Source organism: Bubalus kerabau, chromosome 9, assembly GCF_029407905.1.
Source record: "Bubalus kerabau isolate K-KA32 ecotype Philippines breed swamp buffalo chromosome 9, PCC_UOA_SB_1v2, whole genome shotgun sequence".
Taxonomy (NCBI): Eukaryota; Metazoa; Chordata; class Mammalia; order Artiodactyla; family Bovidae; genus Bubalus; species Bubalus kerabau.
Window position 1 is genome coordinate 42,208,558 of NC_073632.1, and position 17,362 is coordinate 42,225,919.

Genomic DNA, 17,362 nt, shown 5'->3' on the forward strand with positions numbered 1-17,362 from the left:
ATACTAATATCGTCCCCTTTTCACAGCTGAGGAAACTGAGGCACAGCAGAATAGTAAGGAAAAGAAAAGTCAAAGTGTAAGTCACTCAGTAGTGTCGGACTCTTTGCAACCCCATGGACTGTATAGTCCATGGAATTTTCCAGGCTAGAATAGTGGAGTGGGCAGCCTTTCCCTTCTCCAAGGGATTTTCCCAACCCAGAGATTGAACCCAGGTCTCCCACATTGCGGGCAGATTCTTTACCAGTCAAGGTCACACAGAAAGTGAAGGGGCCAAGATATAAACCCATGCAGTCTGACAGTATTACCCATGAAATAACTATCTTTGTAAACTATCAAGGTCCTTCCAAATTAAATAAATCACCATCATCATAACCACTTTCCTACTCAAGAGCCTCTATTTCCCACAGCAGAAATAACAATTTTCTCCTCCAAGAGCTTCCACAGTCTAGTTCTGGCCCGTCTCTTCAACATTAGCATTCACTTCCTCCCCAGACAAACTCTCCCTTCACGCTTAACTGCTCATCCTTGCTTGAGCACGACTCATATTTTATCCTCGATTCCCACCGTTACTCTCTCTGAGGGTTCTCTCTACCTGGTCCACATCAACCTCATATCTTTCTCAAAGAGCACAGTACTATCTACGAAGCATTCCCTAGCAACTCTATCCACAAGTGGCCTCCCCAATGGCCCCATGCACGCATTGCTCAATACTCTTTGGGAATTCAGGGATGATGCCAACCAAGAAAGTGCATCTGCCCTTTTATAAAATGGTAAAACAAAGAAAATATCTACACAAACCACTAAAGAAAAAGGAAGTAAGAAAATTCCCTGACAGTCCAGTAGTTAGGACTCCGAGCTGCCACTGCAGGGGGCATGGGTCTGATCCCTGGTTGGGGAGCTAAGATCCTACAGGCCAAAAGAAAAAGAATTATATGAGAATTACAAAGTACTACTGAAATTTATAGAAATCAATACTTCCAACTGAGTTGAAGAAGGATGGATACACTGAGGGGCATCTGAACTGGGTCTTAAAAAGGGATCAGAAGAATGTCTATAGCTATCTATCTATAACTATCTTTAACTATGTCCACTAATTAATACACTCAGTACTAATAACATGCACACTGAGTTACTTGAAGATACTTGTTTTCTCCTTTTCTCACATTTATTGTTTCAGTCCTCTCTGAATCCAAAAGGGCTCTGAGACAGATCACACCTGCTCAGGTATAAGCCGCTGGGAGGCGGGGATCTTAGATCCCCTTAGATCTTCTTTGTCTTCCCTATGGTGTCATGCACAAATGATTATGTGCAACACAGGCCTTCAAAAATATTTGTGGAAAACAAGGAAAGAATTCATGAAGAAGGTACAGAAGATAGGAGAGAGACTGTCATGAAAGGAGATGGAATTCGCATGATTTTTCTAAGAAGCTCTCCTTGACCTGGCGGCTACCCCAGTCCTTAGCTCACTCCTCTTCCTGTGCCTTTGCTTAGCTGGTGGCTATGCGTGCAAGGCTTTCTCTCCTCCCCCTTTTGGCATAAAATCCTCTGAGGCCCAGTTCATTCTCCCCTCCTTGCTGAGTATTCTTTGCCCACGTAACCCTCACAGACATTTTTCTTCCTGCAATCCTGTTGCAAGGATTTGTCTGTTCAACACTTAATTGTTCTCATAAAGTTTCATACTCAGTTATCCTTCTCCAACCAGACTTTACAGCTCCTGAAGGCTGAAAACCATGTTTTTTTTTCTTTTTTGCATGCTGCCCTGCTTCGGCTCCAACCAGACATCCCCTCAAACATGAAGTACCTGGCAAGTACTTGCTGAATGACTAAATCCTTTCAGTATTTCTATCGCTAAAGTAGAACGTTCTTTCATCTGACTCTCAGGTTCAAAAGTACACTGGAAAAAGTTATATATCAAAGCATTCATTCCTGGTAACACAGATTTATCTTTTCTAAAACTTGCAATCACTGAACCAAACTTCAGTGGCTTCACCAACAAGAAAAAAAGGTGTAAGCGCACAAAGAAGGGTCTGTTACATAACCACCCGAACACTGCTAGCTCCATTCAACTTCTTTAGGCACAGGATTTATCATTTTATGGCAATTTAGTAGTATAAATACTGCCAACACATTTCTTCCCCAAGAAAGAGATATTGAAAGTGGCCCAACTTACCCTAAAACTTGCCAGATTACAAGTTGAGGTGAAACTGAATTTTTCAAGTTCCTGCAGCAGATACTCAAATACCATTTGTTAATTTGAATTTTATTTAGAATAACTCTATGCAAGTCACAGTAAATCTAAAAACTATTGATGCTGAAAAGCTTAGAACCCTAACAGAGCATGTGATTAACAGGATCTCTTATGGAAACAATACTGGTTTCTGTAAGAGAAAAGAAGTGGATCTTAAATTTTTACGCTAGAGTTTAAGAAATGATAAACTGAACTATTGCATAAAAGTAATAGATCAATTATTATTCTGCTCTCTATTTCACCTGGGTTCTCATTAGAACCAACGTGCTCTAACTTGTGAAAGACTTACATTCAAAATAGAGGAAAAAAGAAGAAATCAACCTCATATCTAAGGGAGACAGCAAAAGACACTTTAACTGGTTAACTCTGCAGGCTTTTCAGTGATTCTAAGAAATCCGTTTCCTCTGAGAAAGGTAAATGTGAAAAACATTTCAAAATTGCTTTAAAACTATGGGCTGTAAAACTAAGTGGAAACATTCCATTTCAGCTGCCCAAGACACTGACATTGTTGGGCTCCTGTTCTTGGCATCCCCCAAACCCACTGACCCAATATTGGCTAAGTCTGCTTTCTAACACCTTTAGCAGCATCAGTATGAACATGCTTTTAAGATGATTACATCTTAAGTCCTGCCTAATTTTATTACTGTGAAAAAACACGACCACTGGCCTGCAACCACAAATTAATTCTACTAGAGTCTATTTTCCTGAACAAAACTGAAACAAAGCTCACGTTCTGTTTCTATACATGCCATTCCTTTTAACCAAAAACACTGCTGTTAAGAAGTCTGGAATACAAGTGGAGTTTCTGAGCTCTTTCTGACATGGGCAACCTCTATGTTTTGACCACATGGCTAATGAATGCCCCATACATTCATGTGACCACTGTTGCCAGTCTAGTTCTACTATAAAAATGGGGTAGAGAAATGTAAAAGATATTACTGAAAGTCCAAATGGAACACCACAATCTGCTGCCAAGCCCTTTTTAAAAAAGATTTTCTAAAATAAAAAAGAAATGTAGAGGAAAAGTGATCCGTTTGAGGAGAAAATAGATTAGACATAGAGGAGAAGGGCTTTCAGACACTGTAATGTGTATCTGAATGAAACGCTGAAGCAATCTTATGCATGATCAATATTTAACCAGTGAGCAAATATTAATACTTTGCTCTAACAAACAAAAGTGCTAAGTAGAAACTATAGATGACTTGTATTTCAAACACTAAAACTCACCATATCGTCTACATTCACATAATTAAGTCACTTTTAATTTCCAAGATTTTCAAATCCAGATGAGCAGCAGTCATAAAATTAGAACCCCAGAAGACAAATGCTAACATCCCTCCTGGACAACCTCACTTAAACCTTTCTAAACAGAGAAGAACTCAAAGGCCTCCTTCATAAATCCATTCTAAAGGTTAAAACATTCAGAAAAACTTCCCTGTATTTAGCATAAATCCCTCTTGATGCCTGCTGTAAGTCGATTTCCTCTTCTTTTTCTTCAGGGAAGATGGAAAACAGCTGTTCAACATTCCCTTTCAGGCCCCTTTTTCCTTCCTGCCAGGCCCATTTCCCCCTTGGGAGAAGTGTAAACACTGCAGGTGATTCTTAAATCCAGCTGGCCCCTACCCGATTATCCAAGGCGCTGGTGAACCCGGCCCCATGCGAGCCTCCTAGGATGCTGTCATCCAACTGCCAAGGCCCCAAGAAGAGCTCTTTACCAGAATCTGTGGAATTCCAGAAATCCTTTACTTAGAGTCTGTCCTCAGATATAGTCAAGACAACAAAAATAGCACTGTGTCAAGAAGAAAAGCCGACAGTCACAACTGTAAGAAGGTAAGCAGTGTCATCCTGCAGCCTGCCGGGCTTCACTACCACTCTGCCCGGTGTCAGGGTGTTGAGTGCACCCTGGCAGGAAACATTTTTAAGCTACTTGATGATTTTTATCATGCAATTCTTGAGTTCCTTTGTCACTGACGCAACTTTCTGGATGTAAGCTTACTTTAGAAATGCAATAACCCTTTCAATACTCCAAGGTACAGAACTACTCTAAATGAAGGTGTTAATCTGTAGCCTTTTATTTCTTTTTTTTTCACTTTTTAAAATATGTTTATTCTAAATAAATGAGCATTGTTCACAGCTCTTCTCTGCTCCTTTTTTCCTGCCACCTCTGTTTCCTTTGCATTCTGTCCTGTTTTTTTTTCATAATAGGTATTTTAGAGGGATGACAATCTCCTCTCCCCCGCCAACCTGCCAAAGATCCCTACATCCATCTCATACAAATGCAGATGAGCAAATTCTAATGAAAAGTGACTTCAGCATGGATTTCCAATCCCTAAGAAGTAGAGACCACACAGTCTGAAGAAGACGATGTGACGGTAAAATGTATGCAAAGATAAAAAAGGGCACTTTTGGTTTCCAGAACAGAACAGACTTCTTCAAGAGGCCCATGGGCCTCAGCCAATTACCATGATCCATTTGATCTTTCTGCTAGGGAGGACTGTCGCTTCATCTAGGACATCACTGGCATCCCCTGGTTCACCAACCGTGCTCCCAGTCTATTTTTTTAAAATTAGTAATCTCTAGGTTCACAACACAATCTGCAAAGCACTACATTTTACACTAATGCTGTTAACTCCCACTTCAAGAATTGCTAACAAATATCCCCATTTTTCTCACAATAGTCATTAGACTCCAACAGTAAAGCCAGTACATTGCCTGTGTACTTCATCAATAAAAATATTATAGACCCACAGCTTGGTGAGCCCATTTCCTTTACAAATTCTTTTTAAGAGTTATGAAATGCTGACTCAGCTTTGTTGTGGTATAACATCTGCACGCATTAAATCCCTTTTGCTTAGTAGCTAAGTTTGTTACACATGAGAAAAATGCAAAAACCTTACTTTAATCAACAAATTTACAACCCTATGGCATCTGTATATGAAATGAGTATTTCAAATGGAAAGATTTAAATGACTGTGCTGCTGCTAAGTCACTTCAGTCGTGCCCAACTCTGTGTGACCCCATAGACGGCAGCCCCACAGGCTCCCCTGTCCCTGGGATTCTCCAGGCAAGAACACTGGAGTGGGCTGCCATTTCCTTCTCCAATGCATGAAAGTGAAAAGTGAAAGTGAAGTCGCTCAGTCATGTCTGACTCTTAGCGACCCCATGGACTGCAGCCTACCAGGCTCCTCCATCCATGGGATTTTCCAGGCAAGAGTACTGGAGTTAAATGACTGTGGACCTACTCAATTTCTACTGAATGATCATGTACACTAAACACACAGGGAATTTTACTATGATAATCCTAATATTTTCCACTAATTAAGTAGAGAGGCCCTGTTAATTCCATAAATAATACCAAAAATATTTTTCGCATGTGTACACATATATACACTGAGTTGCAAATTCTGTCTAGAGCAAAGCAGATGGATGCAGTCTACAATGGATACACGACATATGCATAACTGAGAGTTAACTACACACATGTGTTTTGTTATATTTTTAAAAACAGGACTACACTTACCTAATGGTTATAACTATTCTCAAATATAAAATGCCCAAACAAATCATGCTATTACCAGGATGTTTATAGCTTCTACATATTACTAAAGAGGGAAATTCTGTTCTTTCAGAAATTGTTTACTAACATTCGATGACAACACTTACCAAGATCATGTTTATGGACTACCCTAAGGGAGTTGGAACAAATAGAAGGAAATCCAGTGGTAATCTTAAAGCACATTAAAATTCATAGTGTTATCTGGAATTAAGGACAGAACTCCATTCAAGAAATAAACAGATGGAACTTGCCTGGTGGTCCAGTGGTTAAGACACCACGCTTCCAAAGCCAAGGGGTGCAGGTTCCATCCCTGGTCTGGGAACTAAGATCCCACATGCTGTGTAGCATGATAGGGTGGGGTGGGGGTGGGAAAGCAATCATTCTCCAATAAAAATTAATTTTAAAAAAAGCAATTGTACTCCAAACAAATTAATTTTTAAAAATTAAAAAAAAAAAAACAAAACAGATTGTTGCAACCATCATGTCTTCTTTTTCCAAAGTAAAATCATTCCCTTTTCTTTTCTGTGGTATTTAACAGACTCTCTAAACACTCTGCCTCCTGCAGGTTTATACTCTTCTGGGCATCTGACAGAGGATCTGAAATCCATACCCTTGATATGCTGGAGCTTGCTGAGACATGCAGACGGAAGCAACACAACTGGTAAAACACCCAAAAACCTGAAGCCAGCAAATGAGAGCTGAGCAATGAGCACAGGGCTCTGTGGGAATCAGAAGGGGCCCCAGGATGGAACCCTGATGAGGATGATAAGAGATAAGCAGAGTGAGAGGAGCGTGCTGTGGGAAGAGGGCCCCAAAGCAGCCAGTTTACAGAAGCCTGGAAAACACATAAGCAAGCATTCCAGGGAGCTGACAAATCATGGACAGTAATGAGTAGTAAATGGGATAATAAATTAGATCTGTAAGAAAATGAAATGTAAGAGTCTTTAATAACATGGATGTGGAATCATAAAGGAGAAAAGTAGAATAAAATATGCCATTTAGGTTAATCTCATATTTAAAATAGGCCACTGCTACTGCTGCTGCTAAGTCACTTCAGTCGTGTCCGACTCTGTGCGACCCCATAGATGGCAGCCCACCAGGCTCCCCAGTCATTACTTGTAAATGACAGACAAGTCTCTTCTTTTCATGGTATTTCCATTTCTACAGCTCTAAAATAAGGATAAGACACCTGCTCTATATCACTCTTCACTTCCACTAGGCTAAAAAATGAAAATATTAGAATTCTTTGGAAAAATATTGAATTACTTTCTCACGCTCACGCTCAGTCATGTCTGACTCTTTGCCACCCTATGGACTGTAGCCTACCAGGCTCCTTTGTCCATGGGATTCTCCAGGCAAGAATCCTGGACTGGGTAGCCATTTCCTCCTCCAAGGGATCTTCCCAACCCAGGGATCAAACCCACCCTTCCTGTGCATCTTGCATTGCAGGAAGGTTTTTCACCACTGAGCCATGGGGAAGCCCTAGGCAGTTTTAAATAGAAGCATTCACATAGCTGTATGATCTACCAGGGACTCTTGTTTTCCTTCCATTGTCTAATGCACAGGAATTCATAAGCAAGAGTTTATTAGGCTCCTTTTTATCCTGTCCACAACACTACCTTTTTTTCTAGTATGATTCTTTTCAGTAATATCTCTCCACCAGCCCCTAATCAAACCACTCTTCTACATGCAAGTAGGAGCTGTGAAACACTAAAGTTAGATGGGTAAGAACCTGGGACTACATTTATTTATTAAAATATATAGAAAGATTTTCTTTAAAGAAAAATCACTTCAATTAAAAATATTATCCACTTAATGCAAGGTTTCACTTTTAAAATATATAATTTCTATTAGAGTTGGGCATTAGAATCAGTAAGACTTTTTGAAATTCATCCATTTCTAATTACTGCCATCATCAAATAGAAGCATGGATCAGTGCCACTGAAATCTAGGACTTTAAACTCTACTTCCATTCTGCCCTTAATTCATCAGATGAATTTCACTGGGAAGTAATTTCTTTTTGGTACTCTGAACTTATACACTTGCCGAATTCCCATGTCAGGCACTGACTCTTGGTTTAGATTACACTGTGTCATCCAAATACCCACTGGTAATTTGGTGACCCCCAACAAGTTTTTTTTCTACAAATCAACAAGCATACGTGCTAAGTCACTTCAGTCACATCTGACTCTGTGACCCCATGGACTGTAGCCCACCAGGCTCCTCTGTCCACGGGATTCTCCAGGCAAGAATACTGGAGTAGACTGACACGCCCTCTTCCAGGGAATCTTCCCTACCTAGGGATTGAACGCATGTCTCTAATGTCTCCTGCAATGGCAGGCAGGTTCTTTACCACTAGGGCCACCTGGAAAGCCCACAAATTACCATGGGTGAAGATAATGTAATTCCAAGATGAGAAAATCCTAAGGCATTTTATAATATATAGTCAAAAGAACTGTCCTGTCCTCTACTTGGAGCCATTCTTTCAGAAGGATTGCTGGACATGGAATCTCCACCTTACCCACTCCTTCATAGTAGTAAAGATCCAGCCCTTCTCAGTAAACGGAATAAAAGGATCCACTACAATGATGACCTTCCCTCTACAGGAGGGTCTTGATCTCCTCAAAGGCCTGCCATAAACATATTCTAGCATAAAAAAAGTTGTTTTGTTTTTTTTTTTAATTTATGGGGGAAGAAGGTGAAAAAAGGATAAGAACATGTACAAACATGCTAATGATATCTGGGCTTCTCACATGGCGCTAATGGTAAAGAACCCCCACCAATGCAGAAGACATGAGAGACATGGGTTCAATCCCTGGGTGGGGAAGATCCCTGGAGGAGGGCATGGCCATCTACTCCAGTATTCTTGCCTAGAGAATTCCATGGACAGAGGAGCCTGGATGGATACAGTCCATGTGGTTGCAAAGAGCTGGGTATGACTGAAGCGATTTAGTATGCATGCAAGTAATATTTAATACACACTGCAACTACAGAATGCTAATTTTTTACTAGTTTCTTTACCCCTTTGGGAAACAAACATTATTGATACAGTAAAACCCCAATCTAAATGCTGTATCTTCCTTTATTCCTTTCCAATCATTTGTTGAAATTGTAATATTGAGTGGAAATCATGTGATTTCTTTCATGGGACAGAGTGTCATCCAAGGCAAGTAGAAATAAATACCAAAATATTCAACTACAAATATTAAGAAATGTATAAACAAACATCTTATTGCTTAATTGCAGAATGTATTTTCATCTATGATCTTAAAATACTTTTTCAGAGATTAAAAGAAACCTTTATAATGAGGTCTTGGGAAGGGCAGTACAACCTCAGTGAAGTTAAGAACCTTTGCTCCTGGATGACCATCAGAGCCCCTCAAGGCAGCATTGTGGGATACTGGACTGGTCAACAAATCTCATTGAAAACATGTTATTAGCTAGTTTGTGGACTAACTTTATAAATACTAAAGTAGATAGACACACAAATGTTAGGTATTATGATGGTCCTGACTTCATGTGGCTAACTTCTTACCCAGTCATTCCATAACCAGGCCCCAAACCTCAGAGAGAGGAACTTTAAAAACCTTCTACCCAGCAGGCCCAGGAAGGTGCTAATAAGTCCTTCAGTGACAAGGGGTCTATACTGTTTTCTGTTGCAAATCTCCCTTTTGTCCACATTTTCTCTTCTCTATTTTTATAGAACACATCTTACCTGCACACTTTACAAAAGGACACATATCTATCTGTATGGTAACCATGTAGTACATAAACACAAATTTCTTCCATGAATCCACAAACAATTTGGGGATCTCATTTTAGAAGTAGTCAGAATATTCTACAAAATATTGCATATCCTATTTCATTTTATACAAGTTATCATTTATTGCGAAATTAAAAAAAAAAAAAACTGAGGAAAAGGAAATTCCTGAAAGGTTAAGGTCTATTATGTGAAAAATAAAATACTGGGGGAAAAAAATGTTTTGAAACTATTTCTCAGTGAGAACGTCCGTTCTCAAATTTAATGTCAACTAAACCATGACTCTCTAAAGCATGACTAATGAAAAAATGTTTAAAAGAACCCTATAACACGGAGATCCCTAGAAACTAAAAGTGTCATTTTCTGATCTAAGGAATTCCAAGTAAATGAGGTTCACCTCCTACTTCTAAGCAATCGATTCGGTTTCAGCCTTCAATGCCCGCCAGCCTGAGCAGAGGTTGATGCCACAACCGAGCGATGAAAATGAGAAAATTCTGAGGTCACAAACAGCTTAGATTCCATCCGCGACAGAGCCCATGTGGCATTGCTCACAGAGCTTCCCAGCCTGTGAGTCAAGCACGTCCCACCCCCCACCCCACCACCAGGGGCTGCCTGGGAGTGAGGTTTACCAACAATTTCTCCAAGTGTCGGTGGAGCCTGGCGGCTTTGGAATCCGGCGTCTAGGGAGGCTCGGGACGTGCTTGCCTGGCTTCCACAGTCGCAGAGGCTGGCTGCCAGCGCCAGGATCGGCACACCCGACCACCACCACCCCAATTAACAGGGAGACGGAGGGAAAGGAGGGCGCGAAACTGTGCCAACCTACCGGGCAGAGGGAAGCCGGAGCCCCCGGCCGTCCGGGAAATCGCGACTGGGCCGGCCGGACCCGACGCACAGAAAAGTGATCTCCGAGTTTTTACCGTGCGCCCAGCTCTGCGCTGGGCGCCCAAGGGTTGGAAAGGGACTCAAAGCTGCCCTGCCGCCGGGGAAACTCACGGCTTCGGCTTCACGCCTCGCGCGCCCCCCAGTTGAGCTGGACTTGGGCGCGCAGGTCGCGGCGCTCGGCTCCCGGCGGGGGACGTGGCTTTGCGCTTGCCTCCCGCCGGCTCCCGGCCACTCTGGCCGACGACCCGCCCGAGACTCCGGAAGAAAGTTGCGCGGCGCGGGGTCCAGAGCTACGTCCGCAGCGCGCCGCTGCCCACCACTCGCGCGCCCCTCCGCTTACCGCTCCCCGCCGCGGTTTCGTCCTCTCGGGCGTCGCCTCTCCAGTTTGGGCCCAGGCTCCGGAACCCCTTCCCGGCCCCCTTCTCTCCAAGGCGCCCGGGCCCCCGGCGCCCTCGGAGCCGAACCCTCAGCGCTCCAGCCGCGCCATGGGTGCGGGTGGGCGCCGCGCCACAGGATGCGCCGCTGCAGCCTCGGGCGGCGCTACTGCGAGCCGGGCTGGCGCGGGCGGGTGGGTGTGGGCGAAAGGGGAGGAGGGCGGGACGCGGCGGGCGCTGAGGCTCGCTAGAGGGAGGAGGAAACCGCAACGTCACCAGAGCCCCGGGCGGCGAGGATGGGAGGGGGAAACGGGGACCCCTTCCCGCTGAGGGACCCCAACCTCCGGCCCGCCCCGCTTTCTCGCCCTCCTCCTCCTCTCCGAGGACTCGCGGCTGTCGGCCTTCCCCTCCACTCGGGCCCGAATGCACGTACCCCTACCCTGCCAGGCCTCTTTGGCTTCAACTTGCTCTAGTTTCTAAGGACCCCACACGCTTTGGGTTCGACTCTAGAATCCCCCCAACCGCGGGGTACTTTTGGAGGCCCGAGGGGAGGAGCTGATGGATGCTTCAAAACAGCTCCGGGAGAGGAAAACGTGGAGAGAACTTTACCACCGGAGACTGTTCCCCGCTCCCCACTCCTTTTCCAAAATTGTTACTCCGTTTCTCCCGGATTCGGTTTTTACTCTCTTCAGAGAGAAAGGAGGAAATCATCTATTTAGAAGCAGTTCTCGCTTTAACCGTTCGAACAAAATACAGTAAATCAAAAGCAGGGGACTCTACAAACGAAACAGATTATAATCAAAGGTCAAGGGTCAGGAACAGAACATTCGAAATATACAGCTGACAGGAAGAAATTTAATTTACCCTATCCCCTATCCTGGGTGGACAAGAAAGAGAGAGAGAGAGACACTGTCATCCGAGTTTTTCAGATGGACGATCTGCAACCTTAGTAGTCACAGTCTTTAGAGAATTTTCCTACATTTTCTTGAAGCAGCCATTGCACACAACCTGGTTCAATCTGACCTCAGAAAGGTGTCAGATAAGACCAGAGCCATCATCCCAGGGCTAATAACTTCGCCTCCATCAGTATTAGCATGTAATTAAACTACCGAAGCTACAAGGTACAGAAGTGACAGATCTTCATCCACTCGTTAGCACTAGAGAGGTTTTACCTGAGAGGAGTGCTTTACTCCCTTGCCTCTCCGCTGTTATGACTTCTAAAGGACCACCTCTGTCCATTTTCCCGGTCCTTAGAAGCTCTCAAGACCTACAGATTTCCTCAGGCCACATTAGAAAAAAAGAAAAAAATGTGGATGTCGACTTTTCTGCTGTTTTTTTTTCCAGAAATTGCATTTGAAGAGAGATTCCTTACAAAATGGTCAAGAGGAAGTGGTTTTGTTAAATATATTAAATGTTCACTCAAGTACACCACTGATTTGCATAAATTTCCAGAGGTTTTAGGGGCGGATGGTGGAGGAGATAAGGAGCTCTAGAACTTAAAACTAGTTTAATCTGGTTTAACTCCTCATTTGAGCGGCTTCCCTGGTGGTCCAGTGGTTAAGAATATGCCTGCCAATGTAGGGGACACAGGTTCGATCCCTGGTCCAGGAAGATCCTTGATGCCACAGGGCAACTGAACTCCACAACTACCCAGTGCAACTGACTATTGAGCCGGTGCTCTAAAGCCCATGCTGCGCAGCAAGAGAAACCACCCCAGTGAGAAGCCTGCACACTGCAAAGAAGAGTAGCCTCCTACTCACAGCAACTAGAGCAAGCCCAGGTGCAGCAGCAAAGACTCAGCGAAGCCAAAAATAAATAATAATGATAATCCTCATTTGCAGTTTACTACAAGGGTCCTTGGAAAGCTAACCCCAGAGCCTTGGTTTTCCTAACTGTAACAGAGGTATAATACCTCCATTGAAGAATATCAAATATTTGAGAGTTGCTACATGCCAGATGCTGTGCTAAGCGAATTACATGTATTGATTCAGCTATTAGAGAAGATTAATTGTGAAAGGGTCTAGCTGTAGTATGTAACCCATAAGTGTTGTTTCTACTTACCTTCCCAAACTTGGAAGAGACCTTAGAAAAAGCATCTGGTTTGATTTATTTAACCTCCCCATAAGTAGTCATCTAACTCAGTGATTCTCCAACCCGAAACGTTAAATCAGCGGGGGAGATGTGATAAAATAGTTTTTAATGGGGACCCCACACCAGACCAATAAATCAGAATCTCTAAGGCTAACATGTAAGCATCAGCATTTTAAAATCTCTTCCCTGGAGATCAGAATGTGCAACCAGGATTAAGAAATCTTCAAAGGAGACAGTACCCACTGTCATTTATTCCCCTTTGCCCCCAGTTTTGCTGTAAATTGACCTGGAAATCTGCTTCTGAGTAACATCTATCTCTTGCAAACAGTCCCCCATATAGTAGGACTCAAAAGATCTGTAATCCTACCCTCTGGAGTCTTCCAGGATGCTTGTAGCCTTAATTCCATGGGAGAGTGCTTCAGTTTGCCTGGATATCTACCAACTCCATCAGCTTTTCCTCCTCTTTTCTGAAAGCCCTTGGAAGGTGGTTTACTTTGCCATTGCTCGTTTCAAAATCTGACCCCCAAAAATGAAATTCAAGGTTTCATTCAAATAACACAAAGGTTTAATGGCTTTGTTCTAATTACTGTATTTTCCCAAGTAAATCCTAGGAACTATTATGGGAGCAATGTCACCCTATTGACTCCTATGTTGTAACCTACTAAAACTCGGAAGCAGAAAAGACTTTTTCATGTCTTCTCCAAAGCACTTCTTCCCAGCCTATTCCCATTATAGTTTTTTCAGCACTTTGCACAATAAAATTTAATAGAATCACATGTTAAGTGAGGCCCTTTTACCTTGACATGTGAGGTATCATCGAGGTAATTGAATAATTCTACCTCCCACCTTCATGTGTTCTGCAAATTTAGTCTGTATGCCATGTCAACATTCAAGTTCTCATTCTCAGATGCCTGCCACTGCTGACACTGCATTAGCATGCTGTTGAACATGGCTTTTGAGAGCATAAAGCAATGTGGGTATCACTGAGAAGATTAGAAAATAAATATTTACTGAGACTTTTTAATTTGGGCGATTCAGGTGCTCAGGTAGTACTTAATTCTCCTCTTTTTACCAAACTCTGACTTTTTCTAGAGAAGTACAATTAGTGAAGAGTTATGTTAAGAAAGTTCTGAGGACAGGTTCATGGTCCAGGAATTTGATTGCCCAATGTCTGTGTACTGTTATGGTCTGTTATTTCAAGAAATAGCCTTACTTCTGTCTTCATGCACCCACCCCCTCACAGCCCTGCTGAAAGTAGCTGAGTTTATGCCAGGTTTCCACTAACGTGGAAGACAAACCTTATAGGACTTAATGCTTACATATTTGGGAGGCCATGGGGAATACTTAGGCAGTGTTCTGTAATAGTAACTCACCCCAAGGCTGAATATTAACATCACCTAATATTTGTTTCACCTGACCTGCCTCTTGAGAAACCTATATGCAGGTCAGGAAGCAACAGTTAGAACTGGACATGGAACAACAGACTGGTTCCAAATAGGAAAAGGAGTACGTCAAGGCTGTATATTGTCACCCTGCTTATTTAACTTATATGCAGAGTACATCATGAGAAACGCTGGACTGGAAGAAGCACAAGCTGGAATCAAGATTGCCGGGAGAAATATCAATAACCTCAGATATGCAGATGACACCACCCTTATGGCAGAAAGTGAAGAGGAACTAAAAAGCCTCTTGATGAAAGTGAAAGAGGAGAGTGAAAAAGTTGGCTTAAAGCTCAGCATTCAGAAAACGAAGATCATGGCATCTGGTCCCATCACTTCATGGCAAATAGATGAGGAAAGAGTGGAAACAGTGTCAGACTTTATTTTTCTGGGCTCCAAAATCACTGCAGATGGTGATTGCAGCCATGAAATTAAAAGACGCTTACTCCTTGGAAGGAAAGTTATGACCAACCTAGATAGCATATTCAAAAGCAGAGACATTACTTTCCCAACAAAGGTCTGTCTAGTCAAGGCTATGGTTTTTCCAGTAGTCATGTATGGATGTGAGAGTTGGACTGTGAAGAAAGCTGAGTGCCGAAGAATTGATGCTTTTGAACTGTGGTGTTGGAGAAGACTCTTGACAGTCCCTTGAACTGCAAAGACATCCAACCAGTCCACTCTAAAAGAAAGCAGTCCTGGGTGTTCTTTGGAAGGAATGAAGCTAAAGCTGAGACTCTAGTACTTTGGCCACCTCATGTGAAGTTGACTCATTGGAAAAGACTCTGATGCTGGGAGGGATTGGGAGCAGGAGGAAAAGGGGATGATGGAGGATGAGATGGCTGGATGGCATCACCGACTCGATGGACGTGAGTTTGAGTGAACTCTGGGAGTTGGTGATGGACAGGGAGGCCTGGTGTGCTGCAATTCATGGGGTTGCAAAGAGTCGGACAGGACTAAGCGACTGAACTGAACTGAACTGAATATTTGTTTTAGGGGAGGACCTAAAACACACCAATGCTCAGATTTACTCTCAGAATTCTGATTTATTCTTTCTAGGACGAAGTCCAGGCATTCCATATTCTTTTGAAGATGACAGATGGTTCCAGAATGCAGCCAAAGTTAGAACCAATACTCCACAACAATGGTTCCCCAACTTGGCTGTACTTTAGAACTACCCGGTTGGGGGCGCTTTTAGAACTTGTGATGCCAGACTGTAGCCTGTACCAATCAAAGCATAATAACTCAGTGTTTAAAGCCCTATGACTCCAGTGTAGAGAAAGCTTGAGAACCACTGTTCTACAGGGGTAATGGGCACTTGAATCAAACGAAGCATTAGATTTAAAAAATAAGTTTGTTTATTTGTCATGCTTCTCCTGGTTTAATAATTATATAAAATATTGTGAAGATCAGTTTCATTTATATCAGTTCACTAATATGTTTATTTCTAAATACATTTGTTGGATATGCAATTTGGGGAAGTGATACTTGATTTCAATATTGGTTGAACTAGTGAAGTTGCTTTCAGATTGTAATGTTCATTTCACATCTCTGCTGCCCAAGTATTATAAATACTGAATTCCAATAGCCAGGCTATTCAGGCTTTTTCTTCTACTGGTGAGATTAACTGTATGAAGTAATGAAATTCTTGTCTGCTTTTCATGTATTGCATCTTTTAGATGAGGAATAATTAACAGTTTACTGATATTAAAGCTAAGTATGTGATCCACTCTAAAGGAGATCAGTCCTGGGTGTTCTTTGAAAGGAATGATGCTAAAGCTGAAATTTCAGTACTTTGGCCACCTCATGCGAAGAGTTGACTCATTGGAAAAGACTCTGATGCTGGGAGGGATTGGGGGCAGGAGGAGAAGGGGACGACAGAGGACGAGATGGCTGGATGACATCACCGACTCAATGGACTTGAGTTTGAGTGAACTCCGGGAGTTGGTGATGGACAGGGAGGCCTGGTGTGCTACAGTTCATGGGGTCGCAAAGAGTCGGACACGACTGAGTGACTGAACTGAACTGATGTGATCCAATGGTATTTTTCAACATCTTTTTCTAACCTGACTCCAAAGAATACAGATTGTTTCTTCTTCTGTGTAAGTTTTTATTTTAGAATGGTGCAAATTTTGAGTGGCCATTTTTACTCTTTGTGGACAAATGGAAACAAAATTTAAAAACCCAAGTAAAGTTTGACAGAAAAGCACTGTTCCTTAGAGGTGCTTATGATCTATACAATGAAGGTAAAAAGAAACTTGGAATAATACCCACCCTTTCATCTTACAAAGAAACTGAGGTTAACGTAAGTGGTCATTGTTACAGTTCCTGGTGCTAATTACTGATAGGGATGGGAAGAGACGTCAGTCCTCCTGGTTTCTAGCCAAGCTTCATTTCTCCCACTTCTGCATGCTGCATCATTGACCAAAAAAGCACAATTAACTTCTTTTTTTCGAGGTCCTCATATTTCACATGAACTATGACAATTTATTTTAAAATGTCAAGATTCATTTTTTCCACTAAGAGAATGTCAATGTATAAGGAGAAATAAGCTTTATTTTAGGGAAAAATCAAATGTCTACTCCAAATAGCACATTTATCATCATTAAATTTGATGCTATAGGTTACTCATGATATAATTTTCCACTGAGATTTAGGCAAAGTAAGCTCAGTACCACATACTTGCAATTGTTACCAAACCAAACTTTTGTCATTGGGGTGAAATCTTCAGTAAACTTTTACTCATCTTGGCAATTTATTCACATTATACCTGGGATTTTTAAGGCATTCAGAAGCCTTAAATTTTCATCTTTCTATTGCACAAGTCAATTTTCTAAGTTTCTTGCTATTATACAAGAAGGACAGTACCAGTGTTTCTGTTCACGATGAGCAAATTAATATTATTGTGTGAAGGTCAACCACATGTATATTCATATACATGTATGCGTGCTTGCTAAGTCACTTTAGTCATGTCTGATTCTTTTGCAACCCCATGGACTGTACCCACCAGGATCC

At 42.3% G+C, this 17,362-nt stretch overlaps 1 protein-coding gene across 6 annotated transcripts in view; it reads right to left on the reverse strand.

Annotated features, from left to right (window-relative positions):
- The window catches only part of DSE (dermatan sulfate epimerase), a 76,965-nt gene extending 65,954 nt beyond the window's left edge, over positions 1–11,011 (reverse strand). Inside the window, exons 1-2 of one of the 6 annotated variants that reach the window (XM_055535113.1) lie at positions 3,476–3,790; positions 2,171–2,378 (exon numbers count right to left, since the gene is read on the reverse strand). The gene's annotated coding sequence lies outside the window, so the exon portion shown is untranslated. Of the gene's footprint in view, positions 1–2,170; positions 2,379–3,475; positions 3,791–10,387; positions 10,609–10,786 lie in introns of those variants that run through there. The other 5 variants (XM_055535116.1, XM_055535115.1, XM_055535114.1 and 2 more) reach the window with 5 other exon arrangements.
- Between the last annotated feature and the right edge of the window lie 6,351 nt (positions 11,012–17,362).